General features: G+C 37.7%; 1 long non-coding RNA gene across 1 annotated transcript; it reads right to left on the reverse strand.

Annotated features, from left to right (window-relative positions):
• Positions 1-202: 202 nt before the first annotated feature.
• Positions 203-3281, reverse strand: LOC141814150 (uncharacterized). The gene is made up of 2 exons (XR_012600453.1): positions 2440-3281; positions 203-2080 (listed from the first exon to the last, which is right to left on the reverse strand). It is a non-coding gene; the product is annotated as an uncharacterized LOC141814150 (long non-coding RNA).
• Positions 3282-16930: the final 13649 nt, after the last annotated feature.

A 16930-nucleotide genomic window follows, 5' to 3' on the forward strand; every position in this document is an offset into this window, starting at 1 on the left:
GAACTCAAGAGTTGGAAGCTTGAATTGAAATTCTACTTTAATCGGGTTGCCGCCGCACCAAAGCTTGGGAAGGAGGTTAGTGGACACAAGGAGTTGAAGTTGTGGAGGCATGAGATCCTTGATAAATTGAGTGTTATAATTCTTTTTTGTCTTTGCACATGTAGTATCATTATTGTAACTGTCACGTTTTGAAAGACGGCTGTCCGAAAAATTTCGACAACATCTCCCCTCTTACAATTCAATTTTTCTCTGAATACATAGTAAGATAGAGACTCACACGACCATCTACATCACAACATATGCATATACTACATGATAAAGGCCCACACGACCCCTCTATACTGCAACATATGTATCCAATAAAGCTACAACAACACATAAGAGCTCACACGGCCACAAACTACATATCTAACACAAATCAACTACGTAACATCGAAAATCTCCAAAGCACATCGACAATGCTTACAATAAAGTCAAACGACACACTTCACAAGTTTACGATACAGAAATTTCGCAACAGAATTAATCATACAAATACGAACGCAAGTTCAAACCGCAGATACGTACAAAATTCTACAAACCACACATCGATAACAATTCGAACGATACAAACAAATACTAACCGAAAAACCACACAAGACACCAACGACTCCTGCTGCTGTGAGATGGGAGCAGTTCAACAGAACTCCAAGCTTCAAGCAACATCCTTATCTATTACCTGAGGAGACAAAAAACCCCAGGGTCTGGGTGATGAGTATAAAATACTCAGTGGATAATCAAAATAGACAGTGCATGAATTTAATCTTATTTAAGAAGTCAAGGAAATATAGTAGATCATAAGTTATTACCTCAATTTCATTTTCTTCGTAGAGTCCTCCATTTATACATAATACATATTTATAAATCTGTATCTATATTTTCGGTTATTATTATTGTCTGGAATCAGGTAACATTTTTATGTATGTGATTTAATTATTATCATCAATTAGGATAATTTCTCAATCTTTGTTGTTTAATTAAACTATAAATTATCTCACCAGTGTAATCTCAACAGGAGTAATATTAAGATCAGTGCCAACATCAATTAAAAAGTGAACATCGGGAGCCAATATCATCAGAGCATAATAATATCTCATTTATAGGCTAACAGTCTATAGCCTCCTCATAATAACTCATATATAGGCTAACAACCTATAGCCTCCTCGAATTTATTATCGTATATGTTATCTAACGTACGGGCTAACAACCCTCACCAATGGAAGACAAGATAAACACTGACCGCGACCTCTGTACTACCACAACAATATGTGGGCGGTCAGTGCTCTGGACTGAGGGCTACATCACGTCACCACTCCTTAGGTGTATGGTCCAGTACTCTAGTATAAAAACTAGACTCATAGTTAATACCTTTTAATATTTATCATTTTCTTTTATCTCATTTCACATTATATCTTTTTCATCAATTATCATAATTGTTACATTCTTAGTATGTATCTTCTCTATTTGGTCTAAACGACCAACTCAAATTCAATTAAATCTTATTTATTCCTTTAGGTATCACCATAGAGTTTACATGTAAAGGCTAAGTATCAACAGGATGAAATATCAACAATGAGAAATAAAAGATCAAGCAGTATAAAGACATGTATCAACAGTAGAGTAAATGAGAATATCTATTTGAATTTTAAAAACACCCTTTCCCATTTTAATTACCCCAAATAAACCTCATGTGTGAACAGGAAATAATTACCCTTTAGTGATTTAATCATTTTAACCTGGTTTCAGTATTTTAAAGGTCATTTTAATCCCCTTTTTAAAAGAATTATAACATATCTAAATATATATCCATTTAATTTTTTTATATATTCATGCACAGGGAAAATGTAGGAGCTCAAGGATAGAAAGTACCTACCTAACAATGAACATGATTATATTATGATGAAAGCATTAAATCAACTAAAAAAATATGCACTAGGGAAGAAATATCCTGTATTGATCAAATACAGGGATTACCCACCTGGTAGACGAATCGTCGAAATAGGAACTTCTCCGAATATAACAGGATCCACAAATCAAGGTCCTGCAGTTTACACAAAGTGCAACACCCTCTTAATATAATATTATATTAAATTTTTATGCTAAAGTAAATCCCAACCGAATCTCACATCTCAACCGAATTTAACCTAACCAAGTTCAATTAACTTGAGTTAACCTTAACCGGATCATGAGTTAACCCAAATCAATTTAGAACTCATGCCAACCAATCGCACAGGACCACCAAATCCCTTAACCGATCAGTCCAAGAAATCCAACAGCACCATCAACCCTATCAAACTCGATCATCCATATCAAAATCCTAACTCTACAACAGATCGACCTCCTACATCTCAAAGCAAGTACAATTAAACAAATCCTAATCGAATTCAATAAGGAACTTACCTTAAATCAGATTGTCCAGCCCTAGAAATTATGGTTCCTCATTGCCACAGCTCTCCTCTGCTCACAAATAGATCCACAGCTCACAAATAGAACCACAAAGGTAACTCCTCAATACCCGATCAATTCCAAAGAATCGAAATCATCCAAACTAATCCACAAATGATTACTGAATAAGGAATCTACCCAGAATCAAAAGCTTACCTCATAATAATTTGTGCGTCGGTGGCAGCTAGGGTTCCGACCTTCTCATGGATGGGGAAGAACAGGGGAGACCGTGCAATCAGGGAAGAAGAAACCGCGCGGAGGTGGCAAAGGATCGCTTCTCCTCTAAAAACCCAAGAAACAGAGGTGGCCTGAGGTCGGCCGATGGCGCGGCAGGGGAGGTGTTGCGTGGCTCACGATTTGGACCGGTGGCATCAGCGGCATCGGCGTCTATTCCACGCTTCTGGGGCTGCGTCGTCGAGGGATGCACAGGCATCGAATCGGTGGCTTGTGAGGGAAGGGGAGGAGAGGAGGCGGCAGCGGCGGCGGCCAGAGCTATTGTGATGCGACGAGCCAATTAAGGGGGACAGAGAGCGACGGAAGGCTACTGCGGTAGCCGAGAGAGCGGCCAACAAACATACGACTGACAATCGGCGAGCAGCGCGGTGACGAGATTGCGGCGGAGAAGGGCAGAGGAGGGAATCAGAAATCGCGGAATAGGGAAGAGGCGAATCACACCTCTTAGGGTTTCTCACCACGGCCTTCTTTAAAGTCCTCCGTTCTAAGTTCTTCGTCGGCGAACGCGGGCTGCACGCGAAGAAGTCGCGGGCATCGCGGTTGCGAGGCACGCGGAGTGGGAGAACAGGGGAAGAAGTCGTGGTAAATGGCAAAAATTCAGATTTTAGTTTTAACGGGGAGTGCACAGTAATTTCAAATTGAGTTTAGGATTTGAACTAAATCGGTTTAAAATGTAAGATTTTTTTGTAATAATTGATTCAATTGTTTACTAATCAAACGACCTCCAATCTGATCCAAACAAATTTGGTTTGATTCGTCTTCACAAGATGAATTTTCTCATCGCGTCTATTTTGACAAAAATCTCTTCCATCATGAACCTACTTAATTTAAACCAATTAAAACTTAGCCTTTCATTGATTAGTTCTAATCCTAAAATTTCTAGGATATTACAGTAACTATATGGTGGTTGCATAGGTAGTAGATGAGGTGCCTAGGGTTTGGTTGTGAACTATTCGACTATGGGATATATGTCCAAGTTGTAATTTATGAACTAGCTGGAGTCTTAGACTTTTATGCAGGTCTACAAAGTAGTTCAAACCAAATGAAGGAAAACTGCTGAAATAAACGTTGACTAAAGGTTATTCAAGTTGAGTGGAGCATGTTGTAGGATCGATGTGACACGCTAGAGGGGGGGGGTGAATAGCGTGTTTAATACTTTTCGATTTTTAATAAGATCGGAGTTCGAAGTACGTGCAGAAGCGATTTAATGAAATACTCGCGGAAGCAGTTGAAATGAAAAAGCAGAAACAAAAGAAGTAAATGACGCTTTTATTTACTTGGTTCACAGCCCAAGGCTGCTACTCCAAGGTCCACGGTCCATGACTGTTTACTGCGGGCAAATCCACTAAGGCACTTGCCCCTTACGGCAGCAAGTGTAACGAAGTACAAAGATCACAACTTCAGAAAACTCAGTACAATTAAAATGAATTGAATTTACACTTGTTACCGAATTTTGGATGGCGCTGGAACTCCCCAAAAACTGATCTTGACATATCGGCGGGTCTCGGGATGATCTGGATCGTATCCGGCACCGATGTCGAGGAAGTAGCACTTGGGAGTTGCGAGAACGGAGCTTCGAATTGGAAAAACAGGTGTTGTTCGGCTGCTGCTCGTGTCCTTCTTTTATAGCTGACCTGAGTCGACTCAGCTGTTCATCTAGGTCGACTCCAGTCGATGTGGTAGATAGAATTTTATCGTTCTCGCTCGTTATCCTGCCTGAGTCGACTCCACTGTCTCCTGAGTTGACTCCAGTCATCGTGGCATCAACCGGATAGTTTTGACCCTGAGTCGACTCAAAGTCCACCCGAGTCGACTCCAGTCGAAGTGGCGGAAAATCGTCGCGCTGACTTCCAGAATTCGACTGACTCAGCTGTGTAACGCCCCGTAAATTCATCTCTGGGATTTATAAATATTTAAAAATAGGTTTTAAATATTTATAAATACTTAGAATAATTTTAGGAATTTTATAGAATTTTTCTAGAATTTTTAAGAGTGTTTTAGAAATTTTTCCAAAAGAAATTAGAAAAATGGAGTAGCTGGGATTTGAACCTGTGACCCTGCACAACAACTAACCCGGGCACTACCAAGTGAGCTAAGATAACTTAGTTATAAGCTAGATCAGTCGACTGGTATTATAGCAGTCGACTGGTGTTATAATCCCGAACGAACAGAAAAATCAGTCGAGTGACAAGCATGGATCAGTCGACTGATTATCAGTCGACTGGAGCTAGGATCAGTCGACTGATGCGCGATTTTTATAAATATTAGTCGCGCGAGGGTGGACGGGAACCCTAGGAAATATCCGCCGTCGTCGCCTCCTCTCCCCTTTCTTGCGTTCCCAAAGGCTCCTAGGTCTCATCTAACGCCTAAGGTGGTTCAAGAGGAGATCCCTAAGGAGTTTCCACGAGAAATCACGCACACCACGCGGAGGAACGACTTACGACGCTCCAAGGATCGTAGGTTTTCTCTAAAATCCCGTGATCTACACGTAGTAAGTGCAAGAATCAAAGTAAGTACATCTCACCTGCGGTAGGATAGCTTTCGTGTGATGTTTTCTATGATTCTTCCCAAAATCCTTTTAAAAGCATGTTGTAGAAATTGATATTATGGCATGTCGGTATAAACCCTAGATCTATAGAAAAGATAAAGCTATAGAAGAGAATTTCTACCAAGTGAAGTTTAGTATCATGTTTATGAATTCATGTTTTATACTTGTCAACATCATGTTTATGAATTCATGTTTTAAAATTGTTAGTATCATGTTTATGAGTTCATGTTTTATATGTGATAACATCATGCTATTAAGTGCATGTTATGAGACATTATGTAAAGAAAAAGGCATAAGAAGCCTTAAGAAGATATCTCAATACTAGCATTTGAGATTTTATGTTTTGGCATATTAGCAAACGAAAAGGCATAAGTAAAGAAGCCTTAAGAAAGATACCCTAAACTAACATTGGGGGAAGGCATGCAAAGTGTTTGCTAAAATGTCCATGCATCTATAAAGTAAAGAAGAAAAGTATTTTACTTTGAAAGGATAGTACCGGGTGGGCCAGCCACCTTAAAGAACCCTAGGCATGGATGGGACATCAGTTCGTCCTAGAAGAAGTGCCTAGGAGGGAGATAGAAATCCCTACCCTTTGAATTGGGACTTGCTACCCCACATTCAGTAAGGGTGCGCGCTAGTAAGAAGCGGTACAATCCTAGGGCCCAAGAAGTTGATTATGTATTTTCAAGTATTTTTAAAGTGATAAAGTATAAAGTACTTCCAAGTTCAGTGCATGTTTATGATTTAGCATGTTAGTAGAATATTTGTAAACATGAAAAGAATACTTGTTAGTATGTCAAGAATGAAAGTTTCATGTTATGTATGAAAGCAAGTTTTACTCCCTTATGCATTGTTTTTGTGAGTAGAATGTACTTACTAAGCAAATTTGCTTATAGATGTATTTTTCTCCTACTGCAGAAAAAGGCAAAGAAAAGCAATACTAGGGTGGATGGCGAAATAAAAGCTTGATGGGCGGTGGCGGCGGAACAGCGGATTAGTACTCTAACAGTTGCTAAGTTTCTTTTTGTGCATCAGTTGATGGTTATGCATTAGTTGAATGTTAGAGTTTTTATGACACATAGTAGCATATGACATGGGTGGTGAATGTTATAACTAGTTAACCTTTTTTATGGAGATGTTGTTTTGGTTAGCATCAATAATTTATCTTAACATGTCATTTAAAGGAGTGTTTATAAGTTGGTTTGGTTATATGCATGCAAGAAACATTCCATGAAGATTAGATAAGTATTGGATATGTTAGAATTGAAGTTTTTGTAGTTCTGAAACCTTGAAATCGGAATTTCAGATTCACCAGTCGACTGGTACAGTCATCAGTCGACTGGTGGTGAAGAAATTCGGAAACAGAAAGATCAGTCGAGTCCCGGTCGAGTGACCAGTCGACTGACCAGTCGACTGGTCTATTAGCAGTCGACTGGATAGAAATAAAACAAAAGAATCTTGGACTGGTGGTAAGCCATAAAAGTTCCTAATAAGAGGTCTCTAGTTCGAATCCTGACTCATGTATATTTATTAGATATTTGGTTTTTGAGGAAATAAAATAGTTCAAGCCCTAGAATTATTTATTTTGGATGAATATATTGACCAACCCAGACTTCTGCTGCGGCCTGGTCCTCCTGACCAGCCCAGACTTCACCTGGTGCCCTTGACTCTGCCAAGACTTCAGTGCCTAGCTTCCACTAGGACTTAGTCAAACCTGTGCTCCCTGCACACTTAGATCAACATATCAGTCCAACATACACACTTAACTTGAACCTAGTTCCATTATCAAAACTCAGGTTTGATCTGCTGGTGCTCCCTGCACCAACAATCTCCCCCTTTTTGATTATGGCAACTTAAGGTTTCAAGTTAAGTTAAAACCATATCTAAGTTTCAAAAATAAGTTGCAATGCATAACAAAATAACATGCATAATTGAAATTGTGTGGATTTCCTTAATTTCACTCTCCCCCTGAATTCATGCTTAACAATTTTGAATTTGATTCTCCCCCTGAATTCATACTTAACAATTTTCTGATTCTCCCTGAATTCAATATCCTTTTCTCCCCCTTTAACAGAAAAACTGTTTTTGAAACATGAGATTTTTTATTTGAACCAAGTTTGAAAGTTTTGAAAAAAGTTTGAAAGTTTTGCCAAGTTGGTTTTGAACAAAATTCCTTTTAAAAACAAAAGTTTAAGTTTGAAACCTTGAATAACTCTCTCCCCCTTTGACATAATCAAAAATTTTCTAAGGATTTGAGTCCAAGCTAAGCTTAATAATAAAAATACTTAGACAAAAAAATTTATCCTTTGGGGCGCGTGTCCAACTTAGGTTTTAGCTAACTACTAGAAAGTAGAAGCTTGACCCAGTTAGCCAAGTGTAAGTGTATCATCCCAATTTAGAAGGTAAACTTTTTCTTCTTGGGACACTTAACTTGATCAATATGAGTTTAAAGTCTAAGTAAGGTTCGATGCACTGACTTAAGCATCTTGGTACTTAGACTAGAGGCCTATACATCTCACACCGTTCTATGTTTAACAAACACAATCAAGGTATCTAGTGTGCTTTGTGAGATGTCCACCTAGATCTATAGGATCATGCTTTCTAGGGGATTGCATCTAGTCTAAGGCTAAAATATTTCTTTTTATATTTTGAAAAAAATAAAGTTTAAAAGAAACTAAAATTTTTAAAAATAAGTAAAGTTTTGAAATGCCTTTTTGAAAAAAAATACTTATAATAGTTTTTTAAAAAAATAAAAACAAATGAGTTTTGAAAATTTTATTTTACTACTCTACCAAACATAAACCTAACCTCCTTCTTAATGTACTAAACTCTGACTCGGGTAAAGGTTTAGTGAATATGTCTGCTAAGTTGGATTTTGACTCGACATAGTCAAGTACAATTTCTTCCTTAGCGACATGGTCGCGTATGAAGTGGTGTTTTACTTCTATATGTTTGGTTCGTGAATGGTGAACTGGATTTTTGGTTAAATTTATTGTACTTATATTATCAATTAAGACCTTTGTATTTTTATATTCTAAATTAAAATCAGTTAATGTGTGCATCATCCAGAGTATTTGAGCAACACATTCACCTAATGCTATGTATTCAGCTTCAGTTGTAGATAATGCAACACAGTGTTGCTTTCTACTACACCAGCTGACTAGACAAGGACCCAAGAACTGGCATCCACCGCTTGTACTTTTGCGGTCTAGTTTACAACCGGCGTAATCTGAGTCTGAATATCCTATTAGGTCAAAGTTATTGTTTCTAGGGTACCACATTCCTACAGTTAAGGTTCCTTTGATATACCTTAGTATCCGCTTAACTGCGGTTAGATGTGATTCCTTAGCATTAGCTTGATACCTAGCACACATACCTACTGCAAATAATATATCAGGTCGACTTGCAGTTAGGTAGAGTAGACTTCCTATTATACTTCTATAATATTTTAGGTCTACTTGTTTACCATTTGGGTCACTATCTATATTACAGTTGGTTGCAATTGGTGTATTTATTTCTTTAGAGTTTTCCATTCCAAATTTAAATATTAAATCTTTTGCATATTTACTTTGGTAAATATAATTTCCATCCTTAGTTTGTTTAATTTGAAGTCCCAAGAAAAAGTGTAATTCTCCTACCCAACTCATTTCGAATTCATTTTTCATTAACCTAATAAATTCTTTTAAATATTTTGAGTTGGTTGATCCAAAAATTATGTCGTCGACATAAATTTGAGCTATAAAGAAGTCTTTTTCTATTGTTTTTACAAACAAGGACGGATCAATTTGTCCTTGCTGGAAACCCTTAGTAACTAAGTAGGTTGAAAGCCTTTCATACCATGCTCTAGGAGCTTGTTTAAGTCCATATAGGGCTTTCTTTAGTTTGAAGACATAATCAGGGTGGTCTTTGTCTTCAAACCCTGGTGGTTGACCTACATAGACTTCTTCTTTTATGAACCCGTTCAAGAATGCGGACTTGACGTCCATTTGGTAGAGCTTGAATCCTTTATGTGCCGCATAGGCTAATAACATTCGGATGGATTCAAGTCTAGCTACGGGTGCATAAGTTCGTCATAGTCTAACCCTTCTACTTGGCTGAACCCTTTAGCTACTAGTCTAGCTTTGTTCCTAACTACTTCACCTTTATCATCAGTTTTATTTCTAAATACCCATTTGGTCTCTATAACTGTTTTATTGTCAGGTTTGGGAACTAAATCCCATACCTGGTTTCGTTCAAATTGAGCTAGTTCTTCTTGCATTGCTATGATCCAATCTGGGTCTGATAATGCTTCTTCTATGATTTTAGGTTCAATTTTGGAAATTAAAGCTATTTGACTTAGATTCCTATAAGCTGATCTGGTTCTTACACCTAAGGTTGGGTCACCCAGAATTTGGTCAGGTGGGTGATTAGTTCTAAGTCTTGGTGTTTGAGTTATTCTATTTGGTTCAGGGTCAGACCTATCTGAATGATTATTTATTATGGTTAATTCCTCATCATCCTGATCATTAGGGTTAGTTTGATTATTTTGATTATTAAATTTTATTTGTGAATCATTGTTAATTTCATTTGAATTTTCTTCATCAAATATTACGTTAGTTGTTTCTTCTACTTTTAATGATTCTTTGTTATATACCCGGTATGCCCTACTTGTTGTTGAATAACCTAAGAATATTCCTGGACAAGTTTTGGATGTAAACTTTCCTAAATAGTCTTTAGTGTTAAGTATGTGAACTCTACATCCAAATACTTTAAGGTAACTTAAGTTGGGTATTTTATTATTAAATATTTCATATGCTGTTTTATTATGTCTTTTATTTATTAGAACTCTATTTTGAATATGACAGGCAGTACTTATTGCTTCAGCCCAAAATTTATTGGCCAGTCGATATTCATTTAACATGGTTCGGGCTGCTTCTTGTAGGGTTCTATTTTTACGTTCAACTATACCATTTTGTTGTGGGGTTCTAGGACATGAAAATTCATGGTGGTATCCGTTGTCTTGACAGAACTTTATGAATTTGGCATTTTCAAATTCACCACCATGATCGCTACGTATTCTTTTGATTTTTAAGTCTTTTTCATTTTCAAGTAATTTACATAAGTTTGTAAATTTTTCGAATGTTTCATCTTTAGTTTTTAAGAATTTTACCCAAGTATATCTTGAATAATCATCGATAATAACTAAGCAGTACTGGTTTCCGCTTAGTGACTTAGCCCCATGAGAATCGAAGAGGTCTAAGTGTAATAATTCTAGGATTGAGTTAGATTGGGCTTGACTAGTTGCCTTATGTGTAGCTTTAGTTTGTTTTCCTTGTTGACAAGCATTACAAATTTCATTTTCTAAATTTATTAAGGTTGGTAGTCCTTTTACTAGTCCATTGTGACTTATTTTTGAAATAAGTCTAATATGTGTGTGGCCCAATCTTCTGTGCCACAACCTAGTTTCCTCTTGCTGTGTTAATAAACACTTGTTTGAGGATATTGGTAGGTCAATATTGTAAACATTATTTTTCCTAACCCCAGTTAACTTAACTCCTGGGTTTTCTATATTTTCTATTAGACACTTTGACTTAGTGAACCTAACTGTGTAACCTGAGTCACACAACTGACTTATACTAAGTAAATTAAATTCAAAATTTTCAACCAATAATACTTTCTTAATTACAAAATTTGAATCTAATTCTATGTTACCTGAGCCGATTACCTTTAACTTTCCGTTGTTTCCGAAGGCAACGGACCCCAAGTTTTTGAACTTGAGTTTGGTGAATTTTGATTGATCTCCAGTCATATGTCTGGAGCAACCGCTGTCCAACATCCAGTTGTCCAATTTCTTGTGTTCCTACATAACGAAACACTTAGTTGGATTTTGTGGATTTGGATTTTTTTAAGTTTAAAGTTTAATTAAGAGTTTAATTAGGTTATTTTTAAAAGTTTTTAAGTAAATTAAGTTTTTTAATTAAAAATTTTAAGTTAATTAAAATTTTAAAATAATTTTTAAGTTAATTTTTTTAAAATAATTTTTAAGTTAATTAAAATTTTAAAATAATTTTTAAGTTAATTAAATTTTTAAAATAATTTTTAAGTTAATTAAATTTTTAAAATAAGTTAATTAAAATTTTAAAATAATTTTTAAGTTAATTAAAATTTTAAAATAATTTTAAGTTTAATTTTTTAAAATAATTTTTAAGTTAATTAAAATTTTAAAATAATTTTTAAGTTAATTAAAATTTTTTTAAGTTAATTAAATTTTAAAATAATTTTTAAGTTAATTAAATTTTAAAAAATATTTTTAAGTTAATTAAGTTTTTAAAATAATTTTTTAAGTTAATTAATTTTAAAATTAATTTTTATTTGTTGGGTTATTATTTTTATAATATTATTACCTATTCATCTCACCCAGTCTAGATGATCAATCAGTGATCCTATGGGTTCATTGTGAGATGATTTTTCAATTTTATCTTGGTTTATTGTGAGAGGTATCTATATTTGATTAACCTTGAGTTAGATTCAGGTTTAACCGTCAATTGATTAAATACACATTTCAAAAATTGATCTCCAGGCAGTGGCGAGGCACAGAGGCCTTCTTGGATATCGGAGCAACGACCACTTTCTAAGACAAGATCAACTTAAGAAATTATATATTTAACCAACTTGTTGATAAACCTTGGTCTAACTAGTCTAGGATGTGGCGAGGTAGCTTCGGTCAGTTTGGTTTGACTAAGTGAATCAATTCAGGTACTCCTTACCCTTCTTGATCACTTAACCTAACTTCCCTGACGTACTATCATCTCGCCCCACCCTGGTACTAGGTTGGCAAGTATTAATCAAATAGTTAGTCCTTAGTCTAACCTAATTTTCTATTGCAGAAAAATAAATCTAGGTTAAACATGTAATCAAGCAAAGAGATTTGGTTCCCCCGGGATCGTGCCCCTTGATTGGTCGAATCAAGTGAACCTGATCCTTGGGAACCAAGTATTGGTTCAGTCCGACTGGATTAACCAGTCGTGACTTCGGAACCCACGCTTGGACTCGTGTTCGATTTCTACGTGTAAGTGCAATGAATGACCTATTTTTAGCCGCATACCCAATGCCCGATCGATTGTATCCAGCCTTCTGCGATCCAAGCATCATATCCAGATACTTGGACCCGGAGGTGAATCGTTCAAGCGATCTTCTGAGTTCACCGACTTGAGTCTTCAGTTGAGCATTTTCTTCCTCGAGTTGAACTCGAGTCAAATCCTCAACCGATTCGCTCTGAGTCGGTGGCTCAGGGTTGACTTTCTCCTTGAGGATTACTAACTCCTCTTGGAGTGATTCAACCAAGGCATCAGCCTTAGCTAATTTTTTACTTAAACTAATTATTATTGAAAATAACCTGTTCATTACTTACAGTGGGGTTCGGGCCTTCGAAACGGATACGGATCCGTGGCTTTCGTCGTCCGAGTCGTAGTCGCTCTGGTTCGGTTCGTCCTGGGCCGGAAGAGCTAGGAAGCTGGTCGTAGGTTCTTCGTCCGACTCCTCGGAAGATGACTCGTCCCAAGTCGCCTTTAATGCTTTCCGCTTTGCCTTTCGATCCTTCCGTTGGTTCGGGCAGTCTGCGATGAAGTGACCCTTTCGACCGCATCCGTAGCACTTCAGTTCCGACTTTCCGGTGGTTGGAGGCTTCGATTTGTTGACCACCTTCTTGATTTCTGATCGGCGAATTCCGCGCTTGTTCCGGAACATCTTCCGGACGAGGTTCACCAACTCCGAGGTTACTTCGTCGTTAGCTTCGGAGTCCGAAGATTCTGAATCTTCCGGGACTTTCTTCTTTTTCGAGTCGGTACCTGCAATTAGTGCTATACCTTTCTCCTGCACTTCCGTATTAGTTTGTTCATGCAACTCAAATTCAGAAAATAAGTCATCTAATTTTAATTTATTGATAAATCCCTGGAAACTTTGTAAGCATCCACCATGGATGCCCACAAGGTATTCCGGGGAAAGGCTTTGAGAGCGTACCTTATTACGTCCCGGTTGTCGATGCTTTGTCCGATGGCATGCAGGCCGTTGAGGATGTCCTGGATCCTTGCGTGTAGTCCGCTTGCCGTTTCTCCTTCAAGCATTTTAATATTATATAATTTATTAATTAATAAATCTCTTTTGCTTACCTTGGTGTCGGAGGTTCCTTCGTGAAGCTCAATCAATTTTGTCCAAAGGTCCTTTGCACTGCTGAAGGGACCTACTCGGTTCAGCTCCTCTTTTGTTAGCCCGCACTGTAGGGTCTGGGTTGCTTTTGCATCTGCCTCGATCTTCTTTCTGGTGGCGGCGTCCCAGAACTCGCAAGATTGTGGTAAACCATCGCTACCAGTAGGGATTGAAAATCCCGTCTGGATGATGATCCACATTTCCACCTGAGTTTTCAGGTGACATTCCATCCTGGTTTTCCAGTACGGAAAGTCATCACCCGAGAACAAAGGTGGTCTTGCGGTGCTGAAACCTTCTTGATGGGCCATTAGTCTAGCACACAAGAAAGAAAAAAAAAAACTTTCCAAGACTTGGTCTTGGATTAGCAGTGTGGGAGAAGAGTGAAAAAAAACGAAAAAAAAAAAAAAAAAAAAAAAATTTCTTGATCAGTGGTTGCACTGGATTCAAGAACCCCCGCTCTGATACCAATTGTAGGATCGAGAACACACGCTAGAGGGGGGGTGAATAGCGTGTGTACGCTTTTCACGATTTTTAATTTATCGGATTCGAGTACGCACGGAAGCAAAAACAAAATACTTGCGGAAGCAGTTGAAAAGAACAGAAAAAAATAAAGATGACACTTTTTTTTACTTGGTTCACAGCCCAAGGCTGCTACTCCAAGGCCCACGGTCCTTGACCGTTTACTGCGGGCAAATCCACTAAGGCACTTGCCCCTTACGGCAGCAAGTGTAACGAAGTACAAAGATCACAACTTTCAAAAACTCGGTACAATTAAAAATTAAATTAATTAAACTTGTTACCGACTTTTGGATCGCGCTGGAACTCCCCAAAAATTGATCTCGATGTATCGGCGGTTTTCGGGATGATCTGGATCGTGTACGGCACCGATGTCGAGGAAGTAGCACTTGGGAGTCGAAAGAATGGAGCTTGGAATCGAAAAAATTGTGTTGTTCGGCTGCTGCTCGCGCATTCTTTTATACTGCACCTGAGTCGACTCAACTGTTCATCTGGGTCGACTCCAGTCGACGTGGCAGATAACTTTTATCTTCCCGCTCGTTATCCGCTGCCTGAGTCGACTCAGGTTGCTTTGTTCCTCCGGGCCTGAGTCGACTCCAGTCGCCGTGGCTGTCAACCAGATAGGTCTCCTTTCCGAACCTTATTCGTAGGTGGAGAAATCCGTCTTACAGTCCAGATAAATAATAACAATAAGAACAGAAAGTAAGATAGTAAGAAATTAAACCAAATACTTGATCGCCGATTTGGAAGTCCTGAGTGTCTTGCACTCCTCCTAGATCTTTCCTAATTTCAAGAGTCTGGCCCCATTCGCATTCAATAGTACCACTAGTCGAAGAGGATGGCTTGTAGAGGATGATGTGCACATTCATCCTCCTTATGTAGCCCCTTCCAGGCGACTGAAAACCTTATCTAGGCGATTGGAAAAGATCTTATCCGAGCTGATCTTCTTGATCTTATCCGGGCTGAGTGTTCCTGATCGAGTCGCCTTGATACACCTTCGAGTCGCCTGGACCATCCGGTCGACTGGATCGGATATAGAGTTGTCAAGATCCAATTGACTGAGGTTTGACTTGAGTAGACCCCGAGCTTGGTTCGGCTGCCTCTGTTTGTTTCACTTATGCTTTCTCCATCTTGCTTCCAGCTCCTGATTCCTACAAGACAAGCATACAAACACATAAACAACCTAAGCCTTACCCTATGGGTCTAACTTCGGATTTCTACCGAAATCCTGGGTTAGTTTGACGCCTACTGTTCTCAAACTAGGAACGAGCCCTTACCCACTCCACTCAGGAGAATTCCTATTTTGCCAACAAGTCCTCTAGACTTGTTGGACTTCCCGCTTAGTCATACCAGTCTACCTGACCGCCTAGACTTCCACCAAGCATTCGGTCCTCTAACCTGCTTGGATTTTTACCATGCTTTCCGGTTCTCCTGACACTGCCTGGACTTACACCTGGTGCACTTGACCTTGCTAAGACTTCTGCCTGATCCTTCAAACCAGGACTTGCCTTTGCCTAGCATACAACTAGGACTTTTCCTGCCTAACTTCATTCACCAGGACTTCCTTACCCAATATTCCAGATCAGAACTTCCACTGCCTAGTCTAACCGACTAGAATTTCTCGCTAGTCTTCTGGTCAAACTGACCTGACTAGACTTCACTCACATCCAAATATTAGGTCCTATTTAGATCAACCCTTGGTCAAACTGACCAGATCTAGGTGTGTTGTCAAACAATGAAACTCTAATGCCAGACCTAGTGCACCTTGCACCAACACTTGGGTCCCAGATAAGAGTCATTTATGATCGTGTGATAGCCCCTAGGGCCAGGGATCATCCCAACATATCATCTACAATGGTAGAAGCCCTAGAGCAAAAAAATCATGCATTAAAGAATCGACTCTCCATATTAGAGAAAGAATTTTAAGAGTCTCGGCATGTCCAATTGATATACGAGCAAATTGGAAGGAAAATGTAAGAGTTCATGACTCAGATGAGTTAAACGCCGCATTGTTTTGACTCTCAGGAGACTCAAGACCCAGATAAGTAGCTGCATGAGAGGTATGTTAATATTTTTTAAATTTTTTTTATTTATCACTCATGAACATGTAAATTTAATTTATTATACATATCCTTGTTTTATTAATAACTTATCTTATTATATTTTTTTGAAGGATTCGATACTACTAGTTGGATATTTTAGATATTTGATAGGTTATGATTGTATTAAGATATTTGATATGTTATGATTGTATAGAGATATTTGATATGTTATTATTGTATTGAGATATTTGATATTTGTGATTGAATCATGATTTGATTAGTTTAACTAGAGATATTTGAGATATTGAGTTGATTTATTTGTTATATTTGATATGTTGTGATTATATTGTAAATGTGATTAGTTTAACTTGTTGAATTGGTTAACTTGTTGTATGATTGGTTAAGTTGTTGGATCGTGATTGAATTGGTTTAACTTGTATCGTGATTGGATTGGTTTAAGATGTTGAATTTGTTAGGTTAGATTGATTAACTTGTTGTATCGTGATTGGTTAAGTTGTTGTATCGTGTTTGAATTGGTTTAACTTGTATCGTTATTGGATTGGTTTAACTTGCATAGTGATTGGATTGGTTTAAAATATTGAATTTGTTGCGTTGTTGGATTGGTTAACTTATTGTATCTTGGTAGTTAATTTATTAAATTGGTTTGTGATTGTATTGTTGTTTATTGAAGTGTAATTATATTGTTGTATATTAGATTGTAAATGTATTGTCAAAATCATCGTTTGTGGTTGATTATGTAAATATAAATAGGGAACTGATGCCGGACGAAATAACGATTATTTCAAAGGCGGAAGATTGAAGGAGAATTGAGAAGAGATCAAGATCGAGAAATTGGAAAAACGAGTAGAAAGCCACCGACGGCGCCGCTTCTAGGGTTTTTGTCAAAAAAAAAAGAAATTTT

Source organism: Curcuma longa, chromosome 21 (genome assembly GCF_044706935.1).
Source record: "Curcuma longa cultivar G26 ecotype Majalengka, Jawa Barat chromosome 21, ITB_CL_G26_1.1, whole genome shotgun sequence".
In the NCBI taxonomy this organism is placed as follows: domain Eukaryota; kingdom Viridiplantae; phylum Streptophyta; class Magnoliopsida; order Zingiberales; family Zingiberaceae; genus Curcuma; species Curcuma longa.